The sequence below is a fragment of the Scylla paramamosain genome, unplaced genomic scaffold (genome assembly GCF_035594125.1).
Source record: "Scylla paramamosain isolate STU-SP2022 unplaced genomic scaffold, ASM3559412v1 Contig49, whole genome shotgun sequence".
NCBI lineage: Eukaryota > Metazoa > Arthropoda > Malacostraca > Decapoda > Portunidae > Scylla > Scylla paramamosain.
In genome coordinates this window covers 189742-205000 of record NW_026973714.1, presented here as the reverse complement: position 1 = coordinate 205000, position 15259 = coordinate 189742, and positions in this window count along the sequence as shown.

Below are 15259 nucleotides of genomic sequence, written 5' to 3'. Positions count from 1 at the left end.
CTTGCCATGCTTCTCTCCAGTGTGGCTCTCTTGTTTTACGTTTAGGTTTAATTTTCTTCTCTTCTCTAGATTTCCCTCTCGCTTCTCTTGACCATCTTATTTCTCTGTTGTCTTCTCTTGTGTAAGTTATTTATCTATTTTTTTCCGTGATATTGTTTTAGAGTTGCAGGTGTTGTGTTTCTGTACTTTTGTTTAACAGTCTCATTGTCTGTATCTTTCACTCTCCCTTCTATTTCTCTTTGTCCATTTTTCTTTTTCTTCTTTTATTCTTATGAAGACTGTGTTATATTTTATTGTTGTAGCTGTTTCGTTTCTGCATTGCATGTTTAACACTCGTATCTTTTCAATATTTTTTTTTTTCGCCCTCACTTCTGTTTCTTCTATTTTGTCATTATTTTTTTATCTATTTAATTTTTTACTTCTTATTTAAACCTTCTTTTGGTCCTATTCTCTTTCGTTTTTTTTTTTTTTTTCGTTTACTGTTGTGTTTCTTGTGTTTCTATTAGTGTATCTTTTGTTTCGCTTTTTCTGTCCTTCACTCTCGCTTCTATTTCTTCTTTTATCTTCCTTTCCTTTTAGAATTCTTTGCTCGGCTCAACTCACGCATGTTTTCCTTTATTTGCTGCTGCTCTTCCTCTGTTTTTGTTTGTTTGTGGCTCCCTCTTTTTCTCTCAGTCTCTCCTCCGTCTTCTCTCCTGTGTTCTCGTATTATTGAGCTTTATGATATTGGTAAGACTTCATAAGATTGGTTTATGGAAAACAAAGTTAAAAGTAAAGATGAGAGGAAGGACGGGAAGATATGCTGATAAGAGTGACGATTGCATTTGTATTTATGTAGTGAATATGAAGTAGCTGAGGGTATTTGTGATGTTATTTATAAGGGCTCAGTAAGGTTGGGTACAGCTTGGCGAAAGGGAAAGTGATTTTAAAAGAAAGGGATGGAACGCGAAGAACGCGCAGATAAACTTGACGATTTCTTGTTTGCTTACGTAGTGATTAATATGTAGTTGAGGATATTAGCTGCATGGTATTGGCTGGTGAAATGGAAAGTAAAGGTGAAAGGAAGGGCTGGAAGGTATACAAGTAAAGATGACGAATGTTTGATTTGTTTACCTAGTGATTATTGAGGAGCTGAAGATGTTAGTGGTATGTTATTGTCTTTAAACTGATAATAAGCAGAAGGAAGATTAGAAGAGGAATAGTTTAGTGTTGTATTAGTAATTGGCTATAAGTGATATAAGTATTAGTGGTCTTGGGTGCGTGGTGGATAAAGGGCCAGTACGTACAGGTGGTATACAGCAGATGATATGCAGTGGGTGGCAGGCAGTAGGTGACGCGACGAGCAGGGCGATTTAAGTGTCAATTAAAGGTGTTTTTGCCACTTAGATGTGACAGACGGGTGTGTAGTGTTAAACAAAGGTAGTACACACAGACTAACATGAAACAAATAATAAGTCCAGAAAGCATGAAAATTACTAAATCACTCGGCAATACACGATACAGTCTCTCTCTCTCTCTCTCTCTCTCTCTCTCTCTCTCTCTCTCTCTCTCTCTCTCTCTCTCTCTCTCTCTCTCTCTCTCTCTCTCTCTCTCTCTCTCTCTCTCACACACACACACACACACACACACACACACACACTCTGGCCATGCTATTGTGGCTCTGTTTTTAAGGGACGGGAACTCAATACACTGAGGTTCACTGAGGTAATCGGAGACGCCAGCACACACAGGCGGGATTCAGAGCAGCGTGGACCCTCCAATTATGCTGTTATATATATATTTTTTTAATATGTTGCTTGGTGTGTGTGTGTGTGTGTGTGTGTGTGTGTGTGTGTGTGTGTGTGTGTGTGTGTGTGTGTGTGTGTTCGTATCATTTCATTATTACTGTTGTTTTTTTTTTTATGGTTTTAATGTTAGTGTTAGTTTCAGATTATTGATAGTGTTGTATTAGTGTTAGTGTTGTCACTGTTAGTATTGTTCGTAGTATTAATGTTTCAGTCTCAGTATTGTGATTTGTGTTAGTATTATCTCAGTGACAGTAATGTAAGTACTAGTGTTGTGTTTCTGTTCTTGTTGTGTAACTATTGAGTAAATTCCTTATTAGTGTTTATCATTTTACTATAAACATCATGTAAGTGTGAGTTAGTGGCAGTGGTGATGTTTGTGGAGGCGAGACATGAAAGACAAATGACCTGACCTCTCGGAACATGTCAGGTCAGCAGGTCCATTAGAGTCACGTCCATTAATGGCTTGTTTGTTCTGCTCTTAATTACCTCTTAATTGCCGCGCCAATCAACACTTGATCTAAATTACTGATAGTATTCGCACGTTACTAAATGCGTTTTTTTTTCATACTCAGTAGGCCACATGTTTCTTATTTTATTATTCTATTTATATATTTATTTATTTATTTATTTATTATTCATCTGTTATAATTATAGTATACCAAATTTTTGGCTTCTTACTATTTAACCCATATTAAATCTGTATTTTGTTTTTCAGTTTTATTCTATAAACCATGACATATTCTCCTCAACTTTACGATGATCCTGGGGGATTATAAATAAACAGTCACTTTATCTCTCTCTTTGTATTACACCATTAAGTATAAAAAATAATAAATAAATGTATGATGAAAAAAAAAAAAAATTTACGTACCAGAATAAACTTGTGTTTTTTTTTTTTTTTTTCCCAGCTGATTCAGTGGAATCGGTTTAAGTATATAGTGTTTTAGATACCAGAATAAAACGGGTGCGCCTCACTTTCTTAATTTATTGCTAACAGAAATTTGTACAAAAAATATCTCGTGTTTTCGTCCGATTTCTTTGGGACACTCTAGATGAGAGAGATCTGTGCAAGGAAAGTGGAATGGTTTCAACCAGTAGAATAAAGATAAGAAATTTTACTTTTCATTTAATTCTTAATGGCATTTTTTTTTAACCATTGACCAAAGAGGAGAAAGAAATGAGGAAGCCACGTGTAAGAAATGTGTAAGTAGAATGATTTCAACCTCTGGAATACAATTTGTAATCTTTTCTTTTCTAGTTAGTTCGTTATGGCAAATTATATATTGATTTTCCATGAGGCAAATAGGAAAATTATAACGTATCTACCTGTAAGAGAACCCTAAATGTAGTTACTTCAGTTATTAGAATAAAGATCAGAATTATTTTTTTTATTTTTGTAATTCGTTATTGCAAATTATATAATATTTTTTTTTACAAAATTCAAGGGAGAAAAAATAAGATATCCACCTGAAATAAAAGTGTGAAAAGTAAAAAGAATAATATAGAAAACAAAAAAGCTAAATAAAAAAAAAATTCGTAAAAATTATGGAAGAAGATATCCCAGTATGTCAACTCTGAACCCTGAGCCCTGAACCCAAGCCTGAGTTAAGGCCCTGAATGAATCCCTGACTTTTTTTTTACTTGTCCTCCCGGGAAATCATCATCGCCATTTTTTTTTCTCGTCCTTTTTTTTAAGAAAAATGGTGGAGGTGCCCACGTAAACCTTTAGCTTGTCTTTTCCTCGCATGGAGTGAACGGACAACAACAAAAAATAAATAAATAAATAAATAAATGCTTCGGGGAATAGAGAGTAGAGTGTGTGATACTTTGTACGTTAGTTTTAGTATTCTAAGAAGCGCTGGGAATTTCATACACATTATATCGAACTGAATTTCAGGGACGAAGATTCTTCCATGAAAAGCTCACTCAAAATAATTCCCTAAACGATACTTTGTTCTTTTTTCGGCACTCTTACCAAAATACTGAGGACGTTTGGGAATTTTGTGTTACATTATACCTTGGTACATCTCGTGTCGTCGTCCTTGCATTACACTCCTTGTCCCTATCACACATATACCTACTTCCATTATTTACCCAGTCCTTCCTTCAGTTGATGTGTACTTCTTGTCTCCATTACTGCCTTCTCACAGTCTTTCACTTCACCAACACTGCTTGCCTAAATTACTTTCCCGTCATGACAAATTACCATCTAACTTCATCTAAGAAAAGTGACCAAACTTAACCTAACCTAACATATAACCTAATGAAAGCTAACATATAGCATACAACAAATAACATATAAACATAAACATATATAACTTAAGGTTTCAAGACACTTATCCTTCAATTTTTGACTACCGCTTTGGACCCTTTTATGGGACTGGCATTTCAGTGGCCTTTTTTTTTTTATTGGAATTTTGTTGCCCTTGGCCAGTGTCCCTCCTACATAAAAAAAATAAATAAATAAATAAAAACTAAAAAAAACAAAAGAACGTACTAACAAATCTAACCTGACTCAAGAACACTTCAAAAAAAGAACGTAATCCAATTTCAGAAAATTTAATCTATCCTGACTTTACTTAACATAACCTATTAGTCAAACCTAACTTTTCTACTACTACTACTACTACTACTATTACTACTACTACCAACTTATTATTATGATTATTGTTATTATTATTATTATTATTATTATTATTATTATTATTATTATTAAAAGAGTGGTGTGAATGAATGTGAATGCAAAATTCTTTGCCTTGTCTTAGTGACATTATTGCTGTTATTATTAATGGAAGGATATTATCTCTCTCTCTCTCTCTCTCTCTCTCTCTCTCTCTCTCTCTCTCTCTCTCTCTCTCTCTCTCTCTCTCTCTCTCTCTCTCTCTCTCTCTCTCTCTTTGATATTCTTTATCGTCTCAACCTCTCGATTGTGTTCATTTTAATCTTAAGAGTCTCGTGTTCTGGTGTCTTCATTGTCTTCGCTTCGCCTCCGAGTCACGTGTTCCTTAAAGTGTTCACTCCGCCTCTGAGTCACGTGTTCCTTAAAGTGTTCACTCCGCCTCCGAGTCACGTGTTCCTTAAAGTGTTCACTCCGCCTGCGAGTCACGTGTTCCTTAAAGTGTTCACTCCGCCTCCGAGTCACGTGTTCCTTAAAGTGTTCACTCCGCCTCCGAGTCACGTGTTCCTTAAAGTGTTCACTCCGCCTCCGAGTCACGTGTTCCTCAACGTGTTCACTCCGCCTGCGAGTCACGTGTTCCTTAAAGTGTTCACTCCGCCTCCGAGTCACGTGTTCCTCAACGTGTTCACTCCGCCTCCGAGTCACGTGTTCCTTAAAGTGTTCACTCCGCCTGCGAGTCACGTGTTCCTTAAAGTGTTCACTCCGCCTCCGAGTCACGTGTTCCTTAACGTGTTCACTCCGCCTCCGAGTCACGTGTTCCTTAAAGTGTTCACTCCGCCTGCGAGTCACGTGTTCCTTAAAGTGTTCACTCCGCCTCCGAGTCACGTGTTCCTCAACGTGTTCACTCCGCCTCCGAGTCACGTGTTCCTTAAAGTGTTCACTCCGCCTGCGAGTCACGTGTTCCTTAAAGTGTTCACTCCGCCTCCGAGTCACGTGTTCCTTAAAGTGTTCACTCCGCCTGCGAGTCACGTGTTCCTTAAAGTGTTCACTCCGCCTCCGAGTCACGTGTTCCTTAAAGTGTTCACTCCGCCTGCGAGTCACGTGTTCCTTAAAGTGTTCACTCCGCCTGCGAGTCACGTGTTCCTTAAAGTGTTCACTCCGCCTCCGAGTCACGTGTTCCTTAAAGTGTTCACTCCGCCTCCGAGTCACGTGTTCCTTAAAGTGTTCACTCAGCCTGCGAGTCACGTGTTCCTTAAAGTGTTCACTCCGCCTCTGAGTCACGTGTTCCTTAAAGTGTTCACTCAGCCTCCGAGTCACGTGTTCCTTAAAGTGTTCACTCCGCCTCTGAGTCACGTGTTCTTTAAAGTGTTCACTCCGCCTCCGAGTCACGTGTTCCTTAAAGTGTTCACTCCGCCTCTGAGTCACGTGTTCTTCATTGTGTTCACTCCGTGCCGAGTCGCGTGTTCCTCAACGTGTTCACTCAGCCTCCGAGTCACGTGTTCTTCATTTTGTTCACTCCGTGCCGGGTCGCGTGTTCCTCAACGTGTTCACTCAGCCTGACAGTACCATGTTCTTCATTCTGTTCACTCTGTGCCGAGTCGCGTGTTCCTCAACGTGTTCACTCAGCCTGCGAGTCACGTGTTCTTCATTTTGTTCACTCCGAGCCGAGTCGCGTGTTCCTCAACGTGTTCACTCAGCCTGACAGTACCGTGTTCTTCATTGTGTTCACTCCGTGCTGAGTCGCGTGTTCCTCGACGTGTTCACTCAGCCTTCGAGTCACGTGTTCTTCATTTTGTTCACTCCGTGCTGAGTCGCGTGTTCCTCGACGTGTTCACTCCGCCTTCGAGTCACGTGTTCTTCATTTTGTTCACTCCGTGCCGAGTCGCGTGTTCCTCAACGTGTTCACTCAGCCTGCGAGTCACGTGTTCTTCATTTTGTTCACTCCGTGCTGAGTTGCGTGTTCCTCAACGTGTTCACTCAGCCTGCGAGTCACGTGTTCTTCATTTTGTTCACTCCGTGCCGAGTCGCGTGTTTCTCAACGTGTTCACTCAGCCTGTGAGTCACGTGTTCTTCATTTTGTTCACTCCGTGCTGAGTCGCGTGTTCCTCAACGTGTTCACTCAGCCTGCGAGTCACGTGTTCTTCATTTTGTTCACTCCGTGCCGAGTCGCGTGTTCCTCATCATGTTCACTCCGCTTGTTAGTAGCGTGTTCTTCGTGTTCACTCCACCTGGAAGTCGCGTGTTCTTCATCTTCACTCCACGTTTGAGTCCCGTGTTTTTCGACGTCTCAGTCTTTTGATCGTGTTAATTTTTATCTCCGAGTCTCGTGTTCTCTCGTGTTCTCACTCCGCTTCCGAGTCCCGTGTTCTTCGTCACCGTTGCGGCTTGTCATTTTTTTTCCCTGATTTACATTTTTCTTTTTTTCTCTAACCTTACAATTACAGCGTATAACTATAATGTATTTACTTTTTTTCAGTTTTCTTCAATGTATTTCTTTTGTCTTGTTCTAGTAAGCTTTTTTTTTCTTTTTAGACATTTTATTTATTTTCTATTTCGTTTTATATTTCAAATTTCTCATTTTTATTGTTTTCTTTTACTTTTTTTTATTTTGGTCTTTTATATTTTCTTTTCTTCTGTTTTAGTTTCTATTCTAAATTCAAAAGTATTCCTTTATTTTCTTACTTGTAGTTTTTTGAATATATTCTTTTCTTATACATTCTAATCTCAACATAAAATACTATTTTTTTTCACAATTTTTGCAATATTTGTATTTTTTCTTTTCTATTAAATTTCTTCAGTTCGACTTTCTACTTTAAAGAACTACAAGTTTATGCATATTTTTATTCAATTTTTTTTTTTTCATGTTATTCTTTTATATTATTTTTTTCATGTTTTACTTGCTACTGTGCACTTACAAATAGAGCATTTTTTTTTATTTAATTATTTTTCTTTATTCCTCCACTCGTTTTACTTTCTACTCTCAACTTAGAATTTGAACTTTTTTTTGTATTTTTATTTATTTATTTTTTCTTGTGTTTTACTTTCCACTCTAAACTTACAACTATATTTATTTTGTTTTTATATTTGTATCTTTTTTTTTATTTTATCTTTTCTGGTTTCCTTTCTACGCAACTTTAAAACTAAACTTTTTTGAATTTTTTATTTGTTTTTTTTTCTAAATTTTGTTCAGTTTTCTGCTTTTATATTTTCTTTTTCTTTTATTTTATTTTTCATTTTTCCATTATATATTTTTTTTACTTTTTATATTATCTTGTCCAGATTTACTTTATTGTTTTTTTTTCCTATTTTTCTTCTAGAAATTTATAGCTATTTTTTTTTTTTTTTACTGTTATATATTTTCTCTTTTTTTTTACTCCAAACCTACAAGTAGACTTTTCCTAATTTCTTTATTTGCTTTGCATTTTTTTTCATTAGCGTTTTTGTTGTATTTTCTTTTTTTTTATCTTTTATTTTAAACTTCAACCATAACTTTTTGTATTTTCTTAACTATATTTTTATTTTTTTATTTTCTACTTTTATATATATATTTTTTTCTACTCTACATTTACAACTGCACCTTTTTTCTTGTATTTTAAGATTTATTTTCTTTTTTTTTCAATTTTGTTCTTTTTATCTTATATTTTGTGGTTGATACTGTAAATTCCTCATAGACGTTGCGACCGCAGATCAGGGTCTATTCTAGTTCCGATCAGCTCCGCCCTCAGTGTTGCCCATAGACGTTCAGTTTTACTTCAGTTTACCCGAGATGTGACAGCGTGTGGACGTGGCCTCTTTACTCAGCGATGAGAATACAGACTGTGCTCCTGGACCCTTCGCTGTGGCATATATCGCACCAGCAGTACAGAAACCCAAGCGACCAAATAAACAAGGGCCAAGAAGAAAAGTGAATTGCTTCCTTGCTGCATCAAACTTCTCCCTCACTTCATGGATTCTACAATTTTCTGATGTTCTCTTCGGAAGGAACTTATTAATCACTTTATTTTATTTATTTATTTATATATTTTATTTTTTATTTTTTTTATTTATTTTTTTATTGCTGTCACTATAATCTTTACTTTTCACCTTCCATAGACAAGGTTTTTCTTTCTAAATTTCAATGAAGTCGGCACAAAAGTCCTTTTCGGAAACAGTTCCTGAAGGTATTTACTTATTTTTCTAAGCAACAGTCTTGAGTGGCCGTTGCATCTTTTTCCTGCAATGTCTCTAGTAAAAATGCTATCAGCTGCATTTGATTTACCTTTGTCTCCATAATCTCTTCTTCTAACTTTCCGTAGACAAGGTTGTTCTTTAAAGAGTTTTATGAAATCTACACAGAACTCATTACCTGCGGACGTCGCCGTCACCTTCACGCTGTGAATGTTGCTTCAGCACTGAACTAGATCGTGCGACAATGCCACAGACGTTCAGATTTGCGGCCGCCTGAACTCAAACAGAAGCCAGGAACCTGTTGGCGGCAGGTTCTGATCGGGTCGGTGAATCCGTCCACTTTTGGTCTTACGATCACTCAATACACTGTGAGATTTGCTTACAATTCTGGCACACGAATCCGAATGTCGTAACGTCTTAACAAAATCTTAACTTAAACCGTGATTTGTTTTTTTTTACATTTTCTTATTTTTTTTTATTTTATTTTTTTTAGTTTTTGTTAAATTTTCTTATTTTATATTTTATTTATTTTCTGTTAACTTTCAATTCTCAATTTAGAACTGGATTTTTTTGTATTTTCTTTTTTTTTTTTTTTTTTTCCTTCATTTTCCCTCTACATATCCCTTCACGTTGGGATCTCAGTGTGTGCCGTTGTAACGCCGCAACAGCGAGAGAGCGCGGAGCATGGTTGGATTGCTCTCGTGCTCCTCACCTTCCACCTCCGCCGCCTCTGCTTGGTCACTCCCTTCCTTCTCATACCGGTTGTTGTTGCAGTCTTCGTCTTCTTCATCCAGACTCCAGTAGTTTTCTTCACTGTAACAATGCAGCAGTTCCCGCCATTCCTCTTCATTCTTGGATCCGCAACCTTCTTCTTCCGTTCGTTGGTTGTTTAGACTCCTCGCTCCTTGACCTTCGTCCATCGCGTCATTGACCCACGAGGCCTCCATGCGGTCCATCTCACTTTCCATCCGTGCCATCTCGGCCTTGAGAGCAGCCAGCTCCGAGGCGCAGCTCTTCTTCTCTTTCAGCAACACATCCGTCTCCTTCTTCATCAGCGTGCATTCCGTCGACAGAATGTCCACGTAGGTGTCCATCACCGTCGGCGGCTTCACAGGCAGTGGCTCCCAGGCCTGCAGGAGACCCCAGAACGGCAGCACACAGTTGGGACACTTGCACGTTCTTCCAACCCATGGAGCCTTGCTGTCCGCCATTCCTTTCCCTTCATTGCTTTCATGCGTGTGTTGTTTTGTCTCGTGTGCCTGCTGCTCTTCACATTCCTTCTTGTTCTCACTCTCAATGCTGATGCCAAACACAAAGTCTTCGTTGTCTCCGCGCCCCAAGCGCCGCAGGAATTCCGCCACCGTGGTGAGGGTGGCGACCTTCCCTCGGTTGTGCTTCATGACAATCTTCACCACAGTCTCTTCTGACCGTTGGCGCGCCGTCAGCAGGCGGCCCACGTCCAAAGCTGCCGGCAGGGAGGTGTACGTCTGCCGCGTGGTGAAGGTGTCCTCCCAGTGGAAGGTGAATGCCGCCACCTGCTTGTAGGAGGCGCAAGGCACGCAGCGCCACAACCAGCCAGACTTTTGTATCGCTACTTTCACCTTGAGGGGCGTGGTGTGTGGGGCACCGGCGGCCTCCACCACACACACGCCGCGCATCTCACTGTTGTCTGCACTCACGGTTTTCATTGTGTCTGTGTTTTCTGTCATCTGTATCTCTTAGGGGGTATAATATTTCCCTTCACTTGTATCTGGTAGGGGGTATCACATTCCCCCCTCATTTGAATTTTCACACGCCAGATGAGACTCGTAACCAACTCCAAGCTCCCTTGTAAGTGTTTCTGATTGGCCGCCCTGCTGCTCAGGGGCTCTGATTGGCCGCCTTGCTACTCCCGTGTCTCTTATTGGCCACTCCGCTGGATCAGTGAAGTAAACCAGTATACATCATTAATTTTACTCCACTGGAACTAAAGCACGTACGTTCTTATTCACTGTACGCTTTTCCTTTTTTTTTCTTTCTTTCCGATACACGTGTGATTTACTTTTCCTTGAGGAGGGTAATTACTGCTTGTTTTGTTTGTGCAGAGAAAACTTGTCACTGTTAAAAGAAAATAAAAGAAAATATATATAGAATTTAGGGGTACTCTTGCATTTGGTTGAGTGCATGAGTGATTGTTAGTATTATAGAAAATAAATTACAGTAAATAAAAAAAAGCATAATATTAGGGTAATGTTCTTTGTCGTGGAATGTATAACTAAGATTATTACTATTACAGAAAATAAGTTAAAGTAAAAAAAATATCTAAGGATACTTTTCTTTACGGTGGTGTACAAATGATTGTCAGTATTAGCATTATTAGCTACAGTAAAAAAAAAAAAAGTAATACAAGGGGGTTTGTGTGTGTATTATAGTATGTATATAAGTTAGTATGGTTGTACAAGTATGTTGCAGAGTGTAGCGTAGGAAGAGGCGCAGCATGGAAGACTTGCTGGTAAAGTGAGGAGTGAAAGGCTCTCTCGTGTCACTGTCAGCTGCACGTGGAAGTCTGCCTCTCGTAATATTCCTCACCCGCGCAGTGGCATAATCAGCGCCGTCACCACAGAGTGAAGGAGACGCAAAACTGCCGCGACAGGAGTGTTTCCTGGTTAAGGCGGCGTGGTGCAGCGGGGTGTGGCAGCGTCAAAGCGGGAAAAAGACTTAAGTGTGTAGACCAGTGGTTCTCAACCTGGGATCGATCGAACACCATTTTATTTTTTCAATTACGAAGGGTTCGGTGAATCCACGTATGCAATTTGCGGCATTCAGTACCTGCAACAAGGTTAAGAACCACTGGTGTAGAGAGAGACAAGGAAACACTCGCCTGAACACTTGGGTTAATACAGATATAAAGTATTTTTATATGTGCAGAGGAAGATTACTGTGGTGTTTATCCTGGCCAGGGCGGCATGATGCAGGGAGGTGTGGCAGTGTTGAGGTAGGAAAAGGTCTTAAGTGTATAGAGAGAGACAAGAAAACTCATGCTTAGGCACTTAATGCAAGACCAAAGTACTGCAATATATACACGAGGATTGCTGCAGTTTTTACCAATGGAGTGCAGGAGCGTCGAGGCGGGAAGACGTCTTAAGTATATAGAAAGACACGCTGATAAACTTAAGCTGATAGATGAATAACGTTAATACAAGAATAAAGTATTGCTCCATTTACGCGGGGAGTATTGTAGCTTAACTATACATACAGAGAGAGAGAGAGGGAGAGAGAGAGAGAGAGAGAGAGAGAGAGAGAGAGAGAGAGAGAGAGAGAGAGAGAGAGAGAGAGAGAGAGAGAGAGAGAGAGAGAGAGACGCTTAGACACTTGGGTTAATACAGGAATACAGTATTCCAGTATGTTTTTGTTCAGGTTACGTATCGAGGCAGGGGAAGATCTTTAACACACACAAAGGCAAAGAAACATGCTGGAAAAAAGGGAATCATGGACAATCTATAGGTGAAAATAATAATATTCCAAAAACTCCAAATCCATGAAAAGTTACATGCGAAAACCTTCATTTCCAGAGGCACTGTGAGTCTGGCAGTGATGTGTTTTCACTAATACCGTAAAGGGGAATTTGGATTTGAGGGTAAAACTAAACCAACTCAAGTAAAAAAAAATGTGAATAATCTGTAAGAACAAATAATTGCATTCCCCCTCAAAAAAAAAGAAAAAAGAAAACAAAAGAAAAGTTACAATCAAAACACTGATTTTCAAGAAGCATCGTGTGTTTACCACAACGATATGTGTATTTTTTAATGATACTATTTTCTGTTCAACATCAAAGTTTCCGTTTTTTTTTTTTTTTTTTTTTTGTCAATTACGAACATAGAACATGAGAAATAAGGGAAGCTGCAAGAACATGAGAAATCAGGGAAGCTGCAAGAAGTGACCAGTTTACACGTGGCAGTCCCTGTATGAAATATACCTACCTATTTCCACCTATTATCCCCATCCATAAACCTGTCTAATTTTCCCTTAAAGCTCCCTAATGCCCCAGCACTAACAGCATGATTACTGAGTCCGTTCCACTCATCTACCACTCTATTTGAGAACCAATTTCTTCCTATCTCTTGCTATTTTTCCTCTCCTGCACATTTAATCTTGCTTTGTCTCATAAGAAATATTTGTACTTTATAAATCTTGTGAGGATTATTTATTTATTTTTTTTCAGATGCAAAGGTTGAATTGATTATTTTTCGTTATGTTTTCGTCGTTGTTCAACTCTAAATTTTTATTTTTATTTTGTGATTGCGATTAAATGTTGTTTTTGCTTTATGATTATGTTAAGCTAATGATTCGTGTGTGTGTGTGTTTTTTTTTTTTTTATGTAGGAAGGATACTGGCCAAGGGCAACAAAAATCTAATAAAAAAAAAATGCCCACTGAAACGCCAGTCCCTTAAAAGATTCAAAGCAGTGGTCAAAAATTGGTGGATAAGTGTCTTGAAACCTCCCTCTTGAAGGAATTCAAGTCATAGGAAGGTGGAAATACAGAAGCAGGCAAGGAGTTCCAGAGTTTACCAGAGAAAGGGATGAATGATTGAGAATACTGGTTAACTCTTGCATTAGAGAGGTGGACAGAATAGGGGTGAGAGAAAGAAGAAAGTCTTGTGCAGCGAGGCCGTGGAAGGAGGGGAGGCATGCAGTTAGCAAGATCAGAAGAGCAGTTGGCATGAAAATAGCGGTAGAAGACAGCTAGATATGCAACATTGCGGCGGTGAGAGAGGCTCTGAAGACAGTCAGTTAGAGGAGAGGAGTTGATGAGACGAAAAGCTTTTGATTCCACCCTGTCTAGAAGAGCAGTATGAGTGGAACCCCCCGAGACATGTGAAGCATACTCCATACATGGACGGATAAGGCCCTTGTACAGAGTTAGCAGCTGGGGGGTGGTGAGAGAAACTGGCGGAGACGTCTCAGAACACCTAACTTCATAGAAGCTGTTTTAGCTAGAGATGAGATGTGAAGTTTCCAGTTCAGATTATAAGTAAAGGACAGACCGAGGATGTTCAGTGTAGAAGAGGGGGACAGTTGAGTGTCATTGAAGAAGAGGGGATAGTTGTCTGGAAGATTGTGTCGAGTTGATAAATGGAGGAATTGAGTTTTTGAGGCATTGAACAATACCAAGTTTGCTCTGCCCCAATGAGAAATTTTAGAAAGATCAGAAATCAGACGTTCTGTGGCTTCCCTGCGTGATATGTTTATCTCCTGAAGGGTTGGACGTCTATGAAAAGACGTGGAAAAGTACAGGGTGGTATCATCAGCGTACGAGTGGATAGGACAAGAAGTTTGGTTTAGAAGATCATTAATGAATAATAAGAAGAGAGTGGGTGACAGGACAGAACCCTGAGGAACACCACTGTTAATAGATTTAGGAGAAGAACAGTGACCGTCTACCACAGCAGCAATAGAACGGTCAGAAAGGAAACTTGAGATGAAGTTACAGAGAGAAGGATAGAAACCGTAGGAGGGTAGTTTTGAAATCAAAGCTTTGTGCCAGACTCTATCAAAGGCTTTTGATATGTCCAAGGCAACAGCAAAAGTTTCACCAAAGTCTCTAAAAGAGGATGACCAAGAATCAGTAAGGAAAGCCAGAAGATCACCAGTAGAGCGGCCTTGACGGAACCCATACTGGCGATCAGATAGAAGGTTGTGAAGTGATAGATGTTTAAGAATCTTCCTGTTGAGGATAGATTCAAAAACTTTAGATAAGCAGGAAATTAAAGCAATAGGACGGTAATTTGAGGGATTAGAGCGGTCACCCTTTTTAGGAACAGGTTGAATGTAGGCAAACTTCCAGCAAGAAGGAAAGGTAGATGTTGACAGACAGAGCTGAAAGAGTTTGACTAGGCAAGGTGCAAGCACGGAGGCACAGTTTCGGAGAACAATAGGAGGGACCCCATCAGGTCCATAAGCCTTCCGAGGGTTTAGGCCAGCGAGGGCATGGAAAACATCATTACGAAGAATTTTAATACGTGGCATGAAGTAGTCAGAGGGTGGAGGAGAGGGAGGAACAAGCCCAGAATCGTCCAAGGTAGAGTTTTTAGCAAAGGTTTGAGCAAAGAGTTCAGCTTTAGAAATAGATGTGATAGCACTGGTGCCATCTGGTTGAAGTAGAGGAGGGAAAGAAGAAGAAGCAAAGTTATTGGAGATATTTTTGGCTAGATGCCAGAAATCACGAGGGGAGTTAGATCTTGAAAGGTTTTGACATTTTCTGTTAATGAAGGAGTTTTTGGCTAGTTGGAGAACAGACTTGGCATGGTTCCGGGCAGAAATATAAAGTGCGTGAGATTCTGGTGAAGGAAGGCTTAAGTACCTTTTGTGGGCCACCTCTCTATCATGTATAGCACGAGAACAAGCTGTGTTAAACCAAGGTTTAGAAGGTTTAGGACGAGAAAAAGAGTGAGGAATGTACGCCTCCATGCCAGACACTATCACCTCTGTTATACACTCAGCACACAAAGACGGGTCTCTGACACGGAAGCAGTAGTCATTCCAAGGAAAATCAGCAAAATACCTCCTCAGGTCCCCCAACTAGTAGAGGCAAAACGCCAGAGGCACCTTCGCTTAGGGGGATCCTGAGGAGGGATTGGAGTGATAGGACAAGATAAGTGTGTGTGTGTGTGTGTGTGTGTGTGTGTGTGTGTGTATGTATGTATGTAT